The sequence below is a fragment of the Macaca thibetana genome, chromosome 15 (assembly GCF_024542745.1).
Source record: "Macaca thibetana thibetana isolate TM-01 chromosome 15, ASM2454274v1, whole genome shotgun sequence".
NCBI lineage: Eukaryota > Metazoa > Chordata > Mammalia > Primates > Cercopithecidae > Macaca > Macaca thibetana.
This window is the reverse complement of record NC_065592.1, coordinates 78,339,072-78,361,298: the sequence shown is the minus strand read 5'-3', so window position 1 is coordinate 78,361,298 and position 22,227 is coordinate 78,339,072. Positions and strand designations below refer to the sequence as shown.

The window sequence follows — 22,227 nt, the reverse complement described above, 5'->3', positions numbered from 1 at the left end:
GCTGAAAGATTTTAAAATAAAATTCAGCATCTACTGTTGATTTTTTAAATTGTGAAAATGTCAGAATAAATGAATATTTCTTTAACAAATATGCATTTACTTTGATAAGTAAACCAAAAAGCCAGTATCATGCTTAATAATAAAACACTAAACTATTCCTATTAAATTCAGGAACAAATCAAGATTCCCAGTATAACCACCATTATTTAGCATTGTTCTGGAATTGCTAACTAATGCAACAAGACAAGAAAAAAAGATGGGATTCAAATATTAGATTTAAAAACTATTTACATGAATATGAATGTTTAGCAAGCTCAACGTTAGGTAACACATATTAGGTTGGTGCAAAAGTAATTGTGTTTTTGCCATTATGACAGAAAGCGCAAGTACTTTTGCACCAATTTATTACACAAAAATATATAACTTTCCTAAAATCAAGAACAATCTAACAGTGGAATCTCAAAATCAAAGCAATTGAACTCATGGACATGGAGAAGAGAAGGATGGTTAACCAGAGACTGGGAAGGGTAGTGAGGGAGCTGGGGGAAGGTGGGCATGGTTAATAGGTACAAAAAAAAGTAGTTAGAAAGAATGAATAAAACCCAGTATTTGACAGCACAACAGGGGGACTGCAGTCAATAATAATTTAACTGTACATTTTAAAATAACGTAAAGATTATAATTGCATCGTTTGTAACACAAAGGATCAATGCTTGAGGGGATGGATATTCAATCCTCCATGATGTGACTTTGACACATTGCATGCCTGTACCAAAATATCTCATGTACTTCATAAATATATACATCTACAATGTACTCACAAAAATTAAAAATAAAACAATGTTTGAAAAAGAATAGTCTGATAGGAGACACAATCCAGAACACATTCCAGTCATAATGAAATAAAAAACTAAAAAGCAAATCATGCATTGGGAAAATTATTTGGGATTAATAGCCTTTGCACTTAAACAACTATTATAAATCATTATGAAAAATAAAAATGTTCTAACAGAAAAGTTTATTCCCTCAAAGAAAAAATTTAAATGGCAATAGACGAAGTTTAAAATGTTCAATCTTATTAGTTATTAAAATGCAAAATAAAACAATGGAACTCCATTTGTTTTTGTTCATCAAAGTGTCAAAGGCATTTTTTAATGAATGTGGGTGCAGATTGGTACTGTTAAATTACTGTTAGTGATAATGCATTCTATTATTAAAACTTTCCTAAAGGACAGTATGACTGATTATACTAATAAGCTCAAAAACCTTAATTATCCTGTCTTTTAACACAGTAATTTCACTTACAGGAGTCTACCATTTTCAAAAAATGTATATAAAATTTAGGTACCTGGGTGTTTACAAACGCATTAATTAACGACAAAAAACAATTAGAGACAACATGAATGTCCAATAATAGGAAACTAGTTGACTAAATTGCAAACATTTCAATGTGATTAAATATCATCTAGCTAATAAAAATGATGTTGTTTGAAACATGTTCACAAAAGATTGTTCAAAGCCCTTATAAAATGTAATCGATAATCAATACAATCAATGATCCCTCTGTTCAGAAAAAAAATTGATTTTTATATTTCAACATATTAAGAATGGTAATTTTGCTTCCTCATAATTTCTAAATTTCTAAATATTTATTTCATAATAAAAAATTCACAGCTTCTTTGAAAAAAAATGATCTCCACAAGTGCTAGATGAGTCTATGGCAACCAGTGAGAAAAACTGGGCTTTTTCTTATCAACCAGTTTCATTCGGAATCTAAGGTTTAATGTGGCTGCCAAACAACCAAGATGCTTGAGGATTCTCGGGCAGAAGTGGGGAGTCGACAGCTAGCTGATAAGCAACAAGCCCGTTTTCTCCTTTCATGTTTGGCGAAGGCTTGGAACATTGTGCTCAGTTAGATGAGGGGCACCTAATGGACATGATTCCTGGGAAATTCCAGGGAGTTCTGTGATTTAACTGCTAAGTTGATGAGTAGATTTAATCCACTGAAAAGAAGGGTTAAGGGGAATATAAAAAATGTCTTCAAATTTGCAAATGACCGTCAAGAGAAAGAGGTATTAGACTTATTCTTAGCGGTTCTAAAAATAGAACAAGAACCAATGTACAGAAATTGCCCAGATAGCATCTAGGGACAAGACAAACTGCTCCAACAATAAGACTCACTCCACAAAGGCAGACAAGGTGAAGCACAACAGAGGTCTTCCAGCAGGGGCTTCTGATGACTCATTAAGACTGTTGCGATGTAGATTCCAGCCTTGGTAAGAGATTGTAGTAGACACGTGGTCTCTAAGACGTGGCAACTCAAAGTGCAGTCCATGACTGGTAGCACAGACATCACCTGAGAACTTGATAGAAATTCAGATTGTTGCCCCCATCCCTACATCTAATTCATCAGAATCTACATTTCTAAAGAACGTGACTTATATGCACATTAAAGAGTGAAAAGCAGATGTGGAAGAGGTCTTCCAACTGTACCCTCTCCATCCACTTGGGTTCTTGGGTTCTCCTGTTGCTACCCCTCATTCACCTAATCTTACATGACCTACCAAATCCTCACTGAATACATATGCATTAAAGGCAGAAGACTTGTGGGTGGTTTAGAATAGAATAATGAGCTTCCAAACTAATATAATCTGATGAATGACTATATTGTTTATTAGTGACAATTTGGGAGGAGAGGGATTCCACTGAAATCCATTGACAGATAAATGGATGTGAATGCAGCCACATACAGACTCCTTGGGCCCAATGATTCAGACCACGTGAAGGGCTCTCACCTTCCTATGATCCTCATTCATCATTCTTATTCATCTCCTGGCAGCAATTGTAGGCTGTCCATCCACTCTTTAGGGTTATCTACAGAGGATGAATGACATTTTGCCTGCCAACCAGCACGTGTGCATTCATCAGTCCTATACTCTAAGAAAGTCTATCGTCGTGGACGTAAATCTCCAACTTTTGGCAGCTGATAGTCCAAAACGTCAAAGAAATAAATAGTGGAAAAATAACCAGACCTCATGTATAAGTCAAGGATCAGAGCATTTAATGGCAGCTGGATGTTAAAGAATTGCAAGACCAAGCTTCACTTCTCTTGCAGCTTCACCTTCTGCCAGAACCTAACTCATAATGTTTTATGAAGAACCAAATGCTCCCAGTGCCTAGAAATACCATGCCTCATGCCTTTCCCGTTACCTTCATCTGGAGGGCCCTTTAGACTTGGCTTTGCCTGGACAACTTCTGCTTATCCTTTAACACTCAACATAGGCTTCACCTGCTCCCCTGGGCAGAAGGACAGGCTGTATGACCTGCTGCTCCTCTGAGTTCTCCCTGTACCCTATTTTAACCTCCATTGTATCACATGAGACCAGTTCTGTTCAATAAAAATAGAACAGGAGCCACTAGGCACAGTAATCCCAGCACTTTGGGAGGCCGAGGTGGGCAGATCATTTGAGGTCAGGAGTTTGAGACCAGCCTGAACAACATGGTGAAACCCCATCTCTACCAAAAATACAAAAAAAAATTATGCAGGCATGGTGATGTGTGCCTGTAGTCCAAGCTACTCAGGAGGCTCAGGTAGGAGAATCACTTGAACCTGGGAGGCAGAGGTTGCCGTGAGCCAAGATTGCACCATAGCACTCTAGCCTGAGTGACAGAGTGAAACTCTGTCTCAAAATAAAAAAGGAAGGATATATAATAGGAGCCACATAAATGTAAAATGTCCAGTAGCCACATTTTTTAAAAAATCAAAAGAAACAGGTGCAATTAATTTTAATTGTATACTTTTAACTCGGTATCTATCTGATCTAATTATTTTGACAGGTAATGCCAAATAATGTTAAAACGATTAATTAGATATTTTACAGTATTTTATCATAATAACTTGTTAAAATCCAATGTGTGTTTTACGCAAAGAGCACATCTCTATTCAGACTAATCACATTCTCAGTGTTCAGTAGCCACATGTGGCTGCTGGTGACTATGTTGGACACTGCAGCCTAATACTGAAATAATCAATTTCTGGGTTTGCCTTCCCTTTTAGAAAGTATGCTGCTTAAGGGCTAGTCAATGTTATATGTGTGATATCATCAGTGTATCTTCAGTGCCTTATATATATGGAGCGCTCATGAAATACTTGCTGAACTGAACTGACCTGAAGGTACTTTGAGAGAAAGTAGAATTTTAGCAGCTGCTCAAATGAAGAGCAGCTTATGCATACTTACAATAATTATGATGACAGAAATGACAGATAATCTTTTTTCTTGAATGATGTTCTATGCTTTTTAAATATATTATCTCATTTAGCCCTCAAAATGACTCTATATACCATATGCCATTATTATATCCATTTTATGAAAGACGAAACATTCCCCAAATTATACAGCTACTAAGTGGAAGAGCCAGAACTTATCAAAATAGAGAAAAACAAAGTAAATAACATCAATTACGTGTACACTCACCCACCACAATAAACAGAAAGTTGAAAATAAGCTATCGCCACATAAATTAAAAGCCCTCTCCAATATGGAAGACTTCTCTTAAATTTCATTCACCAACTCCTGCAGTGTCTTTTCCAGAGCTTGATGATCTGCTGAGTTTTCCCTTATGCAGGACCTGCTTCTTTACAGATTTCTGAGCCAGACATTTCTGGCTTGATATTTAACATCTTTCATACTCTCCTTCTATATTCGCATTCTGCCTGTCTGGGTCAAAATGGCAGAGATTTTTACAAACCACTCCAGTAACTAAAGTCACCTTTCTCAGGTCCTCATCTTCTCCCAAAATAGTGAGAAACAGCAGTGCATAAACTGCTTTCCTCTTCCTGCTGCCTGAAGGACCCCACAACCTCCCTCACATGGCCTGTGAGGGAGGTGAGCAATAATTGTTGACATGTGCTTTTGTTTAAGAGAACTGGGCTGAACTGTGCCTAAGAAAAATGACGCAGATCTTAATTTTTTTTTTTTTTTTGGTGTACAAAAATCCCATTATCTCTAAACCACAGGAACCAGAGTCACATCTGGCAAGGGAAATAAAGCTGGAGATGTAAGGAAAGAACAGATTAGGAGAAGCCTTGAAAATAGGCAGCTGAGTTTAGATTTGATGTGGTGGGAAATAAAGATCCCTTAAGGGTTTCTGAGCATGGGAGGGATGTGATGAAAACAGTGATTAAAGAAGATGAAATACAAGCAGGACAAATTGAAGGGAGGGACTAGAGTCTAAGAGGAAGCAGTGATCTAGGCTCAGGGGAGGTGGAGAAGGCAAGGGTATTTATTAGAAAAGAGGTCCACGATCCTATACAAATTAATTAACATATGCCCACTCCTAATTCACTTTACTACCAAGTTACTACCCCATCTTTTGGTGGGTTTTTTTAAAAAAATGCTTTTCCTATATTGGGAAGGCAAAAATAAACCCAGGAGGAAGCAAATATTTTCATTAAAATGATAATAAAATGTCACCCCTATGAATATAAAGGTTTAACCGTGTACCCTGCTGAGCAAATGAGCTTTATTGCAAGCATGTGGAACAGTGTGCTGGGCTGAAATGGATTTCAGAAAAATTTACCTTAGAGCCTTATTCACAGAATTAAACAAACACAATGAAAACAAAGTAGTTTTTTAAAGCAGCCTCCTGCAGATGAAGGCCATATGACAGAACAGAAACGGCTGCCCTCAAAATGGCAACTCCAGCCTAAGGGTGCACCTAACTCCTTGCCTTCGAGGATGCCAAAAGCATCCCATCCAACCCAGGTTCTATGTGGCAGGAAGAGCACATCGACACTCAGATACCATAAGCCATCAAACTCTTTAATTCTGGCTGCAATTTTAAATGGTCCAGAGACTTAAAAATTACTTCCATTTGTTTAGATCTGGAAAGAACCTTGGAGGACATCTAAACCAATCATTTAATAATATTTTTAAGCTACACAACCCTTTTGCCAATTCAATCTAATGGAAATAGAATGGATCAATATTAAAGTGGAGCTCCTTGGGTAGGGACTGTGGTAAAAGACCCAGAACTCCATCTACTCATTCTCTCTCATTTCCTGTGTCCACCTCTAACCCGCAACTTACCCACACTGGGGCAGACCCCCAGAACTCTCCCCAGGGCTGCAGAGAAAGGAGCCTGCAAAATACGGAAGCGTCTACTACCTTTTGTGTGTGTGGCTTCTTGTGACAGATAAAAAATTGAAACCCAGAAAGCTTAACACAGGACTTCCATTTCCAGCAAACTAAATAACCTGGAAAGCCTCCTTCTAGAAATACATGGAATACTAGCTAAATACAAATATCCATTTAAATGCATAAAATGAACTCAGGTAGACAAACTTATGAGTTTGAAAATGGGCACAACCTATGACCCAGCAGGTCCATGTCTATGTATGTATCCCAGAACTGTTTTTCAACTTGTCAGTGGAGATGCATCACTGGGTCATAAAACACTTTCCTAAATTACAACGGTGTATGAAATAGTACAGGTTAAACTGAATTAGAGGTTAACTGTGGTGGCTCACACCTATAATCCCAGCATTTTGGAAGGCTGAGGGGTGTGGATTGCTTGAGCCCAGGAGTTTGAGACCAGCATGGACAATGTGGTGAAACCCCATAAGTTTAAAAAGAAAAAAATCAGCTATGCGTGGTGGCACACACTGGTAGTCCCAGCTACTCAGGAGGCTGTGGTGGGAGGATCACTTGAACCTTGGAGATTGAGGCTTCAGTGAGCCATGATTGCGCCACTGCACACCAGCCTGGGTGACAGAGCAAGACACTGTCTCAAAAATAAATAAATAAATAGGCCAGGAGCAGTGGCTCACACCTGTAATCCCAACACTTTGGGAAGCCAAGGTTGGCGGATCACTTATGGTCACGAGTTCAAGACCAGCCTGGCCAACATGGTGAAACGCTGTCTCTACAAAAAACACAAAAATTAGCCAGGCACGGTGGCACGTGCCTGTAATCCCAGCTACTCAGGAGGCTGAGGTAGGAGAATGAATTGAATCTGAGAGGCAGAGGTTGCAGTGAGCTGAGATCACGCCACTGCATTCCAGCCTGGGCGACAAAGCAAGACTCTGTCTCAAAATAAAATAAAATAAAATAAAATAAAATAAAATTAAAATAAATAGAATTAGACTTAAGTAGAAAATAAAGATAAATATTATTCTGAGAAACTTTTGTTCCATATATGCATACATATGCATAAATGTAGAACATGTATGTGCTGGGTTTCCATGTAACTGCGTGGACAAAATATTTTGAAAAATGCTATTGTAGAGAAGCTTTTGTATGTTAGGACAAGGAAATGGACAAGAACACTCACTGAAGCATTGTTTATAACTGTGTAAAATTAAAAGCAATCTAAGTGTTCATCAACAGAAGAACAGACAAACATAGTGGTCTGTTCATGAAACAAAGCAGTTCAAATGAATGAACTAGAGCTAAATTGTTGAAATCTTATGCTAAATTAGATAACAAACAAATGGTAGAATATGTGTGGTGTGCTTCCATTTATGTAAACATGTAAAACATGCAAAATGACAGTACATATTGTGGAAAGATGCATGTGCATGCAGAAAAGGTCTGAAAGCATGTACATGCAAGATAGTGTTTATCTCCGGATGGAAGAAAGGGAAACGGGATTAAGAAGTCTGCAAAGAACTTCAACTATGTCTGAAGCAAACCCATCAAAATGTTGGGATTGCCTCAGACTGGGTGGTGGGACACAGAGTTTTGTTATTTCATTCTATTTTTCTGTTGATTAACTTCCTATGTCACCTGTGTCCATGAACTATGTCAGTTCATTTTATGCATCTGCACATTTAATGATTTTTAAAATCACTCACCTGCGGCCAAAAAGCTGATTGGCAGAGTATTCTGGACTAAACCGAGGGCAGGATCCTAAGTGATCCTCAGTCTAGTCTTCCTTCCACATGGCTGCCAGTTCATGATCTGTTTGCAAATGAAAGGATTTGCATCATTTGGCCCTAATCTTGGTAATTTATTTTTACCTGAGAGATGATGCTCCCCACAGTCCACCAAGGCCACATCTGCTCTGGCAAGAAAGTGCACAAAGCACATTTGCTTTGTGAAGGCTGAACTGTTACTTCACAGTTTGTCACTTGGCTCTGTTTCCCAACTTCAGTTGTGCATTGCAACAAAATGCTAAGCCACTGAAAGGTCAGTAGAGAGATGATCTAAACATGCAAAAAATATCAGCAGAGACAGGGAGAAACACAAAAGGGAGGGAGGGGAGGAAAAAACAGCTTTGAATGGGAAAAAAGACAAACATAAAAAGCAATCAAATTAAAATCAGAATACTACTGAGAAACCACAAAATAAGTATCAGGTATATTTTAGATGATGGGAGTAACTTGAAAGAGTAGCATTTTTATAGCCTTTGATCACAGATACACAAACTAACAGAAGGAAGTTCGTTAACGTTTGTTTTAGTCTATTTGAAGACAAAAACAACAAGACAAATGATACCTTGGCAACAACTAGGGAAGCATAACAGAGAGATTTATGGTGCTTTGGAAAAGTTCAGGGCAATGGTTTTTATTATTGGCTCCTTTACACTCTTCAAGTTATATAAAAGGCTCTTACTTCTGTTTCTTCTTTTGGACTAAATAAATACACAATCATAACTTCCAGGTCAGCTTTAGCTTTTCATGTGGGTGAGTTAAAGCCTTTTGCTTTGTTGAGGGGTGTGGGGGCAGAGGGGTGATACTGGCAGAAAATGAAGATAACCCTTGTCATATAAGGTCCAGAGCAATCATTACCCCGAGTTAAGTAAACTGGGCCAGGTGCAGTGGCTCACACCTGTAATCGCAGAACCCTGGGAGGTCGAGTCAGGCGGATCACCTGAAGTCAGGAATTTGAGACCAGCCTGACCGGCATGGAGAAACCCTGTCTCTACTAAAAAAATACAAAATTAGCCAGGCATGGTGGTGCATACCTGTAATCCCAGCTACTTGGGAGGCTGAGGCAGGAGAATTGCTTGAACCTGGGAGGCAGAGGTAGCCGTAAGCCGAAATCGTGCCACTGCACTCCAGCCTGGGCAAAAAGAGGGAAACTCTGTCTCAAAAAAAAAAAAAAAAAAAAAAAAAGTAAACTCTATGTGATTCTGTCTTTTGGATACCTATCACCCTGGCATGCCTACCGACTCCATGAACTATGAACATATTCCTTTTGTACTCGTGAAAACTCAGCTCTGTGACAAAATTCTTTCGGTTGTCTCAAGAGCAAATGCAGCAGCAACTAATATTTATTGAGTACTTTACTCTCCTAAGGTTTTTTTTTTTGGTTTTTTTGTTTGTTTGGTTTTTTTTTGTTTGTTTTTTGTTTTTGTTTTTGTTTTTTTTTTACCTCCTTTAGTCTTTAACCTTCTCAGGAAGGTACTATAACTAGCCCCCTTTTTATAGATGGAAAAACTGAGATATAGGAAATTTACATAAGATCACTCAGGTCATCTAAAGCGACAGAACCAGGAATTGGAGTAGCCAGCGGATTCTAACAGCTTGAGCTTTTCAGTACCACACTATCCTGGGAGGTGGTATTTAAGATAAGGAGAGGCAGCTGCTGAGATGACAGCACCAAATTATGTTAGCAGCCATGAGGCCCCGCTCTAGCTACAGTGGTTCTAAGAGGGAAGTATTTACATGCCAATGAAGGTGAGTCACTAAAAATCAGAATCCTTTCTTTAGAATTTCTAGCAACCCACAATATCTGCTTCCAGAATAGGGTAGAGACTTTTCAGAGCTCCTATATATCTTGCCCTACCCAAGTTATGGCTAATTTCTGTTATACCATCAATCTCCAGAGAATCAAAGTGGAGATAGACTTGGAAATGATATTGAATAAAAGGCAAAAGATTGAAGTCTGAGTTCAGGAATGGACTTAGCCCTTCTGGGCCTTGTTTTCCTTGTGTGTAAAATGAAAAAAATAATGCCCACTACATAGGATGGTGAGAATCAAACCAGACAGAGGCATGGAGAACTTTGATGGCACATATTTTTGACATGCAAGGATTTTTTTTTCTTTGTCCTATCAGTCAAAGGGCACATTACAACCAAATTCTATAAACACCTATGACAAGACCATGTGAATCCCAAAGAGCCTTCCTTTGTAGTATTATTATTAGTCTTGGTCAGGTCATGTTCCTTTTATTTTTATTTTTTTCTTTTTTCCATCTGTAAGAGGAGGGATATTAATCACCAAGGTTGCCTCCAATTTTGGTATTTTGTGGTTTTGTGTTCCAGGTGTAAGAAAACCAAACCCAGGGTTTCTAAATGGCAGGTTGGGCACTTCTAGGCATCCTTACTCTTCTAAGGTGAACAGTCACATTCCTCACATCCCATCACTCACACAGGAAATCTAACATCTATTATAATTATAGTGGTTCCAATGGCCGGCAAGTTCAAGTGTTAGAGAAAAAGATAACTGGATTGTCTACCAGAGATGGGTGGATATCCCGTTTCACAGGCAACCTGTTAGAAGTGGGGTGATAACATTCTTACACTTTTGTTCCGGGTAGAGCCAGACACACGAGGAATGCAGGACAATGTGACCTTTGAGGGAGCTTCTAGCTTTGTGATCTCATGTGACTGCTTCACTGATAAGTATCACTTGAAGCTGATGTCAGGTATGACCAGCCCAGGGCTCTCACAGGTTTCCTGCCTCTCTGCAGGGTCTCTACACAGGGGACTCTCAAGCGCTAGACAATGTTAACTGGAGCGTGGTCCTGTAGCAGCTGTGTGCTAGCTGAATGCTCTCCCAGTCCCTCCAGAGCAGGGCTGACCCCATTCCAAGGGAAGCTAGTCCCCTGGGGAGCATAGGAGCTGTGGCTGGGAATGATGGATCCATTCTCAAAGGGAAAGAACATGAGGGGATCAGTCAGTCTGGTCAGAGTCCACTGCATAGACCACCCCCAGTGGTCTCACCCCCTGGGCTCTGCCAGCCTCAAGCAGGTGATGGGACAGTTCACCTATGCAACATGAAACCTGGTTAGCAGCCTCAAGATTCATCATGATGCCAGTGGGCTGAGTTGCTGGCACATTACCATGAGATGAGCATGGGCAGCCTCCCCAGGCCCCATGCAGTGGGAACCCACTATCAGTTCATTCTGGGTCTCCAGCAGGCCATGCTCATTTCTGCCTTGGCTGTTCCCTCCTGAAATGCTTGGTCCTCAGCCTTGCACAGCTGGCTCCCTTCTGTAACTCAAGTTTCATTTCAAATATCACTTTCTTAGGCCTTCCACGGACACAGCCTCCCCAACCCTCTATCACACACCCTGTTTTGTATTTTTTATAGACCTTTTCAATTTCTGAAGTAATCCCATTCATTTGTTTTTCATGTTTATTTTCTATTTTCTCTTTTAGAATGTGAGCTCAATTAGAACCAAGACCCTCTCTGTCTTCACCAATCAATGCTCAGCACCTAGAAAAATGTCAAGCAGATAATGCAGAATCAATAAATATCAGTAGAATTAGTTAATTCTATCTAGGACAGGTGTGCAGTGGCATGAACAGCATTTCTCTCTATGCTTTAAAGCACTGGTGAGATTTCAAGACTCCAGGGTGGCTTTGGTAGATACTTTTGAATATCTAACCATTGTAGGTGCCATCTCCTCTTCTTCTATATAATTCTCTCACTTAGGAATGTTTTTGGTTGCAGGCAAAGGCAACAATAACAACAACCTATTAAAGTACACTGTGATATCAACAAATAGGTTTTCATTTTTCTCAAATAAGAATAAATCAGGAGAGATGCTGTCCAGAGCCAGTGCGGCAGTTCAACCATACAGGGACCTTGGCTCTTTCTCCTTTGTGTCTTCTATTCTTAGCACACGCCTTTCCTCTCATACTTGTCACATCATGGTTACAAGATGGCTGCTGAATCACCAGGCATCATGCCTGCATTCCAGAGGAGAAAAGCAAAAGGAGTCAGAGCCATGCCTGGGAAATCTGTTGTTCCTTTTTATAAGAAAGACAAAAGCTTTCCCAGAATCATATCCAACGAACTTCTATTTATATCTTCTACATTAGAATTGGGTCACAATGCCACTCTCATCCAATTACTGACAAAGAGAAATGGGATTACTATGACTGGTTTAGACTATCACAATTCATCCTCGGAGACTGGGGTGGGAATGTATCTTCCCTGAGATCAAGCTATTGTCACACTGTCCTGAACAAATTGGGATTCTAATAGGAAAAATGAGAGAGACATGGCTGTTAGCTATACTATAGCTAAATGAACTAGAGGGGGATTTGACTGACAATTAGGCCTATATACTTCTCTTTGCCAAGAATTACAGCTGAGACACAGACACAGAGAAAAAGGGAGATCCCCTGCACCATCGTGTTTCTGAACTTTCTTGAGATGGGGTTGTTTAAATTCTTTAAATTTTATCAGTTGCTTAAGTATTTTACTACCCTAAAAGTGTCTTCTTTTCTGAGGCAAGTTCAAGGTGATTTCTGTCGTTGAAAACCAAAGTGTCTTTGTTACAGGAGCGTCTAACTACAAACATTCTGCGTGGCCCAATCAGGCTGTGCTGCATGGTTTAATATAGGGTGTCAGACAGTCATTCACACCTCCCTCAGGAACAGCAGGGCCCTTTGCACCAAACCCTCTGCTCCTCCTGAGGTGACCGGAACACTGTAGACATTATGTCATCAGCCCGACAACATCCTCCTTTTCTCTTTCACGTTCAGACAGCATTTGCTGAGGTCCCAAGTGAACAGAGAGGCCTTTGGACACTAAAGGCCTGTGTTGTACAGAGGGATGGAGGTTGTACATCATCATCCACGCTAACTAGTGGAGCACTGGGACTGCTGAGATATCACATCACAAGTCCATGACAAAGGCAAAAAACACACTGTACCTTCTGATCATTAGCCCAGTGCTCTTTTTCTTTTCTAAACCACCTGATTATCTAGGTCAAACACAAATACATTCACACAGTCATCCACACCCCCTCACACAGTCATCCCCCACAATGAGGAGAGACTATAATGTGTAAAGCCTGCCCAGCCCAGCTTAGGATTCCCTTCCTGCTAATAGCCACAAGGAATATTTTGGGGCAGATTACAAGGATTATCACTCACCTGTTCTACAAGGATATCTCCACAGATTTCTTGCTCTGTCATCTCTAAACCTGATCTAAATTCTTTGTTAATGTGTATCTTTCCCCAACTTATGCAAATTTTAGACAGGGTTTCTCAAAATGTGTTGCTTGTAACTTACAGGTTTTACGTGAACAAATGGTTCTGTCAGATAACTTTTGGGAACACCTGGTTAAAGAAAGTTAAACGGCTTTTTCATTGCCAGACACTGCAAAGCTGTCAATATTCTAACATGCATGATGAATATCTAAGAAAGGGATGCAGCATGTGGCATTTTCCAAATTTATTTAATCACTTAATGAAAGTTTTTTTCTTGACATATATGAAAGACTGATCATCTAAGAGATGAGCTTTGGGAGACACTGCTGGTGGGAAGGAGTGCAGGGGTACATCCTAAAACCTCCTACCCGTAAGTACCAAGAGACATATTCTGTGACTTGGTTTAGTAGGTAAGGCCTGAACTTAGGTGTTCCCTAGTAAATATTGCTAGATAGTTAGAACTGCCACTTAGCACACAGCACCCGAGTCCTGCATTACAGCTGCTACGCTGGGCAGAAGCACCTTGCTGTATGGGGGGAGTATACTGTGTTCTTGGACTAATCATGTTATTTCTCTCAGCATTAGGTTCCCCTCCTTGAAAATAAGCATTTTAGGCCATGTGAGAATGGGAAGAATGAAGTCATTACTGGAGAGTTGAATACACTATTAGTTTTCTTCTGTTCCAACCTTTAATCCAAGCAATTTTGGTTGATGTGAGGGTAATAAGCCACACTGACTTCAGTGACCTGACATGAATTAAACAGTTATTTGTCTTGTCTAGATCCACTTTCCCAAAAAGACCACTTGGCACAACATAAAAATATCCTGCCTACCTATATGCAAACATATCCCTAAATATCTGGCACTGATTCCGTTGCCACCTAAACTTTATATGCTTCAAGCATCCCTGAACTGACAACATGATTTCACGAGAATTAAATGCCTGGATTGACAATGGTTCTGCCAAAGCTTCATCTGTAGGCCATCCAGAAACAAAAGCTCCTTTTCCTGGCAGGCTATTTTTCAAGGGTAGAGAAAGTCAAGTCAAAGAAGAGAATAACTGAACAAACTCATTTATCATCAGAATTTAATAATATAAACTGCAATTCATAAAATAAGTCTGAGAGAATTTTGTGTCTAACTCTAAAGGTTCAACATTAATAGCCATGTGATAATACAAAAAAAAAAAATCATTGTTTATCTTTATCCCCAAGAGGAGTATGTTCAGGTTATATTAATAAGGATCATAACTTCTCTGAATTTACTTTGGCCTTATACTCCTCTAAATGGAATCATCTGAAGTGTCTGAGAAAAGTTCAGGTTTTAACCATATCCCTGTCTCTTAGTTCTGTGAAAGAAGGAATGGTCTCTGTAGCAACGGGAACAATAATATGAAAAGGCATAGTAGTGTAATAGGAAAAAAATGAACAAGAGCATCAGAGGACCAAGATTCTAGTCAGTTTTCAGATAGTTGATGTGCTTAGGGGTTGGACTGTGTCCACCAAAAAATTCATATGTTGAAGTCCTAACCCTCAGTACCTCAGAATGTGATCTTCTTTGGAAGAGAGGTCTTTACAGGGGCAATCAAGTTCAAATAAGGTCATTAGAGTAAGCCCTAATCCAGTATGACTGGTGTCCTTATAAGAAGAGGAAATTTGAATACAAACATGCAAAGAGGGAAGATAATGTGAAGAGACACAGGGAGAAGATGGCCATGTACAAGCCAAAGAGAGAGCCCTGGAACACATCCTTTCCTTACAGCCTCAGAAGGAGCCAATCCTGCCAACCCTTTGACCTGTGGATGCTCCATCTCCAGAGCTGTGTGAGATAGTAAAGTCCTGTTGTTTAAGCCACCCAGTTCGTGATACTTTGTTATGGCAACCCTGACAAATTAATGCAGCTGTTTTCCTGGGTAAGTCTTTTAATATCTCAGGGTCTTAGTCTCCTTGTCTATAGCATTAGGGGGTAGATGGCCTTTGGAATTGCTTTTATCTATAAAGGTTAGTGATCAATGATACAGGTAGCCTCTCTCCAACTCTCTTGAGATGTGCACAAGTACCATCTTCTGAGAAAAGCTTTCCGTCTTATCTACAGATCAATGGATTATAGATGGGTTGAAACCAGCTTTGATTATCCCATCTGGCCACCCTAATTTATAATTCAGTAATGACTTTAGTAAGCAAAATAAGGAGGAAAGGAGGCTCATAGTCTCCTGTGAAAGGCTACAAACTCAGTTCATCTCTTTTTACAAGGAATTCATCATCTGGAAAAACTGACTTCTAACAGATTCTAATGGAGGTGCTAGGGTGGGGCTCAGGCAAAAAGATCAATAACAAATGTAAATTTTATGATGCGGTTCTCCATGGCGGAACCTCTGTCAAACAAATAATAAAAGCACACATTTTGTGCTCTCTTTACAACCCATTTCTGGACTCTCTGTCACTCAAATGTTTATCCTGAAAGAAAACGTTTCAGGCACAACTATTAAACTTCTGAGTGTTACTATCCTGTTCCTTCTCACCAATAGAACAGTTAATGACAAGGACTTTTTGCAACATTTATCAACCTCTCATCAGCAAGTATTATCTTGGTAAAATCCCAAACTATTAATGCTTCTTCAAAGCCTGGAATATAGTATTAATGTCAGAATCATAATGGGTAAGAGGAACATTTTGGCAACAGAAATTGTAATTCTAAATGCTATAAAACAGAACTAATGTTCTAGCTCCCCTTCTCTATACCTCATTGAATATATACTTTCCTGCCAAAAGAAATAGGAAGATAAGCATCCTACTCTATAATACAATTTTATCATTGCAAACCAGGGTCGCCTTCTTAAGTAGCTGAACAGCTGGCTTAGCATCAAGTATACTAAAATAAAACTCAACATACTTTGCAAACATATATCCACCATTTAAATGGACAGTGCTTGCATCAGTCAGGATCCCAGTGAGAAAGAACACTCATATTAGGATAATTCAAAGAAGGTTTATTTAATAAGGAATTTTTTACAAGGGTGTATACAAGATGTAATAGAACCACAAGGGTTTACAGGTAAAAACTGAAGATTAGAAGCTGAAGTGCTTACGCCACCCTTATGCACAAGGAGATAAGGAGGAGTTGCCAGAATCAGGAAGAAGAAAGTCATGTTGAGAGGAGAGCCCAATACCCTGATTTTACTTACCTCCCTCACTTCAGTTTCCTCTCAGGACACCCCATTGTTCAAATCCAATTACAGACAGAAAGAAAGAGTGCCCATTAATGTGTTCCATGAGGGTCAGCCTCTAAAGACCAGGGTGAGTAGATTTGGAGGGGGTGATTGGACAATATGTAGCATAGTGCTAAATAACCCCAACAAACTCATTGGGATACTACTTGTAAATTCTGAGAGTAGAAAGATGTCTACTCCTGTTCACCACTTTATTCCCAGCTATATCATTCCAATACCAATGAATTCTCTGCTTCTCTTGTTACCAGTGGAGGCTGTCTAGGTTCTGGGCATCTTGAACAAAGAATTGGACAAAACGCACAAAACAAGGAAGGAATGAAGGGATTTATTGAAAATGAAAGTACATTCCATAGTGCGGGAGTGGGCCTGAGCGTAGGGGCTCAAAGGCCCTGTTACAGAATTTTTAGGAGTTTAAATACCCTCTAGAAAATTCCATTGGTTACTTGGTGTATGCCCTACATAAATGGAGAGGAGGAAGTAAAATTACAAAGTCGTTTACTCAGTGTACACCCTATGGAGAGGATATTACCTGTCATAGCTGAAGTGTGAATGGGTCTTATGTCCCCTGCCTCCAGATCCTATTTTCCTGCCTCACTCTGAAGCCAACTGGGTGGCAACAATTCAACTTGATTCAGACACTAGCTACCCAGAGTTACCCTAGACCCTACACAGTAAGGCTTCGGTTCTATAAGAAGCCCTCACTTTAGATGCTAGCTGTACGTGATGTCTCCAGGCTACCTGCACTTCTGCCCAGTCTACCACAAATTTGGGGGTTTCCACTACAACTCCCCAGGTTCAATAGTTTGCTAGAATGACTAGCAGACTCAGAAAAGCTATCTACTTTCAATTATACTTTTATTATAAAGGATACAATTCAGGAGCATCCAAATGGAAGTGATGCACATGACAAGGTATGGGGCAGGGAGGGGACACAGCTCTTCCATGCTGTCTCTGGGTAATACACCCTCCCAATATGTCAATGTAGTCACCAACCAGGAGGCTCCCTTAGCCTTATTGATTCAGAGTTTTTATGAAAGCATCGTTACCACATAGACAGGATTTACTAAAGCATTTCCTACTGCTGATTGAACTCAGTCTCCAGCCCCTCTCCCTTCTCTGGAGGTGGGGAGGAAGGCAGGGCAGAGCTGACAATTCTAACCCTATAATCAGATGGTTGGCTCCTCTGGCGACCAACCCTTATCCTGAAGCTATCCAAGCACTGCCCTCTTTAGTCACCTCATTAGCATGCAAAAGACACTCTATCACTCAGGAATTTCCAAAGGTTTTAGGAGCTCTGTACCAGAAACTGGGACAAAGACCAGATATATATTTTTTCTCATGTTACACCAACACATTCAGGACCTGGTCCATAACAGACACTCAATATTTACTCATGGATGATGCAGTCTTCAGCAGGCCACTCTAGGGTTCTTTCTTCATTCTTTCCTGCCTTATTTTCAAGGTATTAGTGCATCTGTTAGGCCTAAATTCTACATGGCTTTAAGATCCACGTCCCCGTCTAGCTGGATACCTTGAGAAGACAAACCTTAATGGCTCCCTGAACCTTAGAGAAATTCATACCTCTTGACATCCCAGGCATAGGTAGACTCAAAGAAGAAATATTCACTAAGATCTTTTAGAAATGGATTCTTAAGTATTGATGAACTAGCTTCTTCAGTCTCTTCACAGTTTCATCTCTTCCATCATCAACCACCAGGCTCTTAGGTCCTTAAAAAGAGGAGGAAGCTAACGTTGGACATTTTCTTGGGGTGGTGGGATATTTTGTTCTAATGTCATATGCTGTACATCATGCTACCAAAAAGAATGTACATTCTGGATGGTTACACAATGATGTGAGTTCCACCTTATTCTTTAAAAACTCCAAGTGATCAACATTTTACATATTACAGGGGGAAAAGATTTCTACCAGGAGAAAATGTGAAACCAGGAATGAGGAAAACAAAAGGATGGAGCAAGGCTATTCCAAATCAACTTGAGAAAATGAAAGTGAAAAACATAAACCCATTTAGGGCTAACGTATCTTGAAAACATGATGTGAAAGTTTGAGACTTAAATAAGGGTAAGTCGGAAGAGTGTTGAAGTTTTGTACCTATGAGCAGAGCAAGGTGTCATTCTGATGGCCTGATAGGTTTCCCTATGGCTAGTAATGGCTTTCTAACATTAACAAAAATGGACAAAGCTCTATTACCAAACTCTAGGTTCTCTACATGAAGAGTTATCCAATGGCTTGAATAGGTCCTTTAGGGGAACATTTTTAGCCCTGCTCACACAGTCATAGCGAACCTTTCTGTGGAAGTGGGGTGCCTTTCAGCCTGAGCAACAGTAGTAAATGGATTCCTGAATTTCTTCAGTTGAGTGTCCTCTCTGGGTAATGCATCCTCTGTGCATGAGACACTTGCTTTGATTAGTAAGCACACATATCATCACTTCAGGCACTGATCAAAAAAATGCAGCCAAGAATAGATTGTGATATGCAGACTGCAAAAGTTTGCTAGAGACTCTTGATACTAGGAACAATTGCCTAAGGTCATTGTTCTAAAGCCAGTTGATCATCCTAAATAACCAGGTGGGGAGGGATAGACAGGTAGGTCATTGAAAGGAAAGACAGCAACAGAGAATGGAGTGAATATCTAAGCCCCCCTCAAAGTTGTACTTAATCAAAGTTTCTAAAGGGAGGGACTTTTAAAAATCACAGCCTTTCTCCCTCCCCACAATCATACAGTAGTGAAAGGTAAATCAATTATCCTTTCCATATCTCTACACTATACTTACCTGGACTGGGTACATTAAAATAACATGGAGAATCTTTTCCAAATATTCTGAACCTCCTCTCTTCCCTTCATCCCAGCTCTTCTTCAGTTGAGATGCACTGAGCACTACTTCTCTATTACACTCAGCTACTAAAAAGAAATATATTTGGGTCACATATCTTAATTCCCTGCTGACATACTTTAATGGAATTAATATTTAACAATACACACTTGACTTAGATCAGAAATGCCTTACAGGAGTTACCTATTTGAATTTTACATTGTTACATCTTCTGGAAAATCATAGTTTCAATCATCTGACACATTGTCCCATGTCTATTACATAAACCCTTCACAAAAATTTCATGTCAGAAGAGAGGTGGTCCCCCCAGCAGAACATGTCTGTGTCTTTCTAACAGACCATGATAATGAGATAATGCAAAGCATTGCCCCAGTGTCTCAGTTGCTAGGAAACAAGCCTTTTTTAAAGAAATAACTGTGCATATTGATAAGAATCCTTTGAAGTGGAGCCTTATAAGACAATGCTGTCCAATAGAACTTCCTGTGATGACAGAAATGTCCTATACCCATACTGTCCAATTCAGTAGCCAGTAGTCACATGGCTAGTGAACACTTAAAATGTGACTAGTGCAACTGACGAATAAATTTTACATTTTATTTAATGTCAACTAATTTAAACAGCAGCATGGCTAGTAGCTACATTGAACAGCATGACTGTAAGGTTACTTTTTCTTTCAGACTTTGGAGTTAGTACTTACACAGAAGTAAAACAATAGAATTTTTTATGGTAGTTTCAATTTAGGTGCAAATACTATGCTTAAATTACGAGTCTCATTGTCTTTTAGTAATATTGTTTGAAAGGATTTGTGCTTAACCGGCCTTGACTATAGAAGTTTGGCTGCTTCCAATAGAGAGGAAGAGTCTCACGTCCTCTCTCTCGGGCAGACTTATTTAATAGGACATGTCTCTGGTCTGGGCTGACAATAGAATCGCTGACCCTCTGCTGAACAGTGCCACCCCACCTAAGTGATGGTGGGGAGTGGGGATAACATGTATTCTCCCCTCAGCTAGGGAGGGACCCTTCAATATTCCAAACCCACCTAATAGAGGGAGGGCAGGAGGTGGCTTTAAAGCTTGCTTTGTTTAATTCACACATGGAGAAAGTGCTCTCTGTGTAAGGAAGAGCCCAGTGGGTTTGCCAGATTTCTCAACCTCGACACTACCGACATTTGGGTCTGATAATTGCTTTGTTGTTGGGGGCTGAATTGTATTTTATTAGATGTTGAGCAGCATTGCTGGCTTCTACCCATTAGATTCCATAGCATCCCCCATTCCTCCTAGCAGTGGTAACTGAATATTTCCCCAGGCGCTGTCAAATGTCCTCTGGGGGGCAAAATCACCCTGGATTGAGAACTGTTGACTTAGACAGTAAGGTTTTAGACTGGAGACAACTTAAGAAAGGAGACCCAATCTAGCTTAGTGTTTTTTTTTTTTTTTTTTTTTTTTTGGCTGTTATTTTGTTTTATTATTTTTTTTTAATATCCAGTCCCTAGCAGATGCCTGGTACATGATATGCATCCAAGTAAATATTACTTGGATGAATGAATAAAAAGCCACTATTATATATTTTTAACCTTTAAATTATCTGCTTCAGTGCCTAACATAGTGTAAGAGCCAATGAACACATGTTTTCTGGTCTGTTAATATTCTTACAGGTGTAAACGAAAAGCAAGAATTCCTACCAATGACTACTTGAGGAAGAAAAATCATAGGAAAAATAAATCTTTTGCATGTCTTAACGTGCATGAAGCCATCTTCCTGGCCCGTTAGGAATTTAAGCTAGAAATGTAAGCCTAAAAATATAGACTTACCATGTCCAAAGGAAGTGCCATAATTGCAAGTGAAAAAGCAAGGCTCCCTTTCTTCGTTGGGCCGGTTACCGACCGGGCCCAGTCCGCAGGCGGGGGGAAAGTTGAACTAATCAAGTTTGTACGAGTGGAGGCGGCGGCAGGTTGAGTAGAGGAGGCGGCGGTGAGGACCCGGACCAGGCTTTGAAGAGCTGGGGCTCCGGGAAGACACGCTGAGGGTCCTAGCTGCCTTCCTCAGGCGTGGTGAGGCTGCCGGGTCTCCTGTTCCAAGTCCACTCAGCCCTGCCCAAGAAGAGCCAACAGACTTCCTGAGCCGCCTTCGAAGATGTCTTCCCTGCTCCCTGGGGCGAGGAGCAGCACCCGCTGAGTCCCCTCGGCCTTGCTCTCTGCCCATCCGCCCCTGCTATGGTTCAGAGCCTGGCCCAGCTACTCCAGACTTCTATGCCTTGGTGATTCAGCGGCTGCAACAGCTGGTCCAAGAGCAACTGAAATCTCCGCCTAGTCCAGAATTACGGGGTCCCTCACCCACAGAGAAGGAGGCCATACCGCGGAGGCTGGTGGCCCTGCTGGAGGAGGAGGCAGAAGTCATTAACCAGAAGCTGGCCTCGGACCCCGCCCGGCACGGCAAGCTGGTCCGCCTGTCCTCCGGCTCTTTTGCCCGCCTGGTGGAGCTGTTCTGTAGCCGGGAGGACAACTCTCACCAAGCCAAGCATGCCCCGGGCCCCCGCCTCCTTCCCCGGAACCCCTGGCCCTCCTGGCCCTGGCCATGGAGCTAAGCCGGCGCATGGCCGGGCTGGAGGGCACCCTGGCCGGATTCAGCATGGAGCACGTGCACAGCTTCACGCCGTGGATCCAGGCCCACGTGGGCTGGGTGAGCCATTGAAGCCTCTCTCTCCGGGCCTCACTTTACCCAACTGTCATGTGATAGAGGTTCTTAGGTTCCTCTCAAACCTCAGGTATTCTCCCAGCTCCACTGCGTTCGTTCTGTGTTGAGCCCTTGCTGTATGCCAGGACTGCAGTGATGAGTGCGGACGCTATGCCTGGCGTCAACGACTTGGTACACTAATACTGTGAGCGTGAAACCAGTGACTGAGGTTACTCAGGGAGAGGCCGGGAGAGGTGGCTCATGCCTGTAATCCCAGAACTTTTGGAGGCCGAGGCAGG

At 40.8% G+C, this 22,227-nt stretch overlaps 1 pseudogene; it reads left to right on the top strand.

Moving 5' to 3' along the window:
• Positions 1-10,776: 10,776 nt before the first annotated feature.
• Positions 10,777-21,946, top strand: LOC126937312 (bcl-2-like protein 12; annotated as a pseudogene).
• Positions 21,947-22,227: the final 281 nt, after the last annotated feature.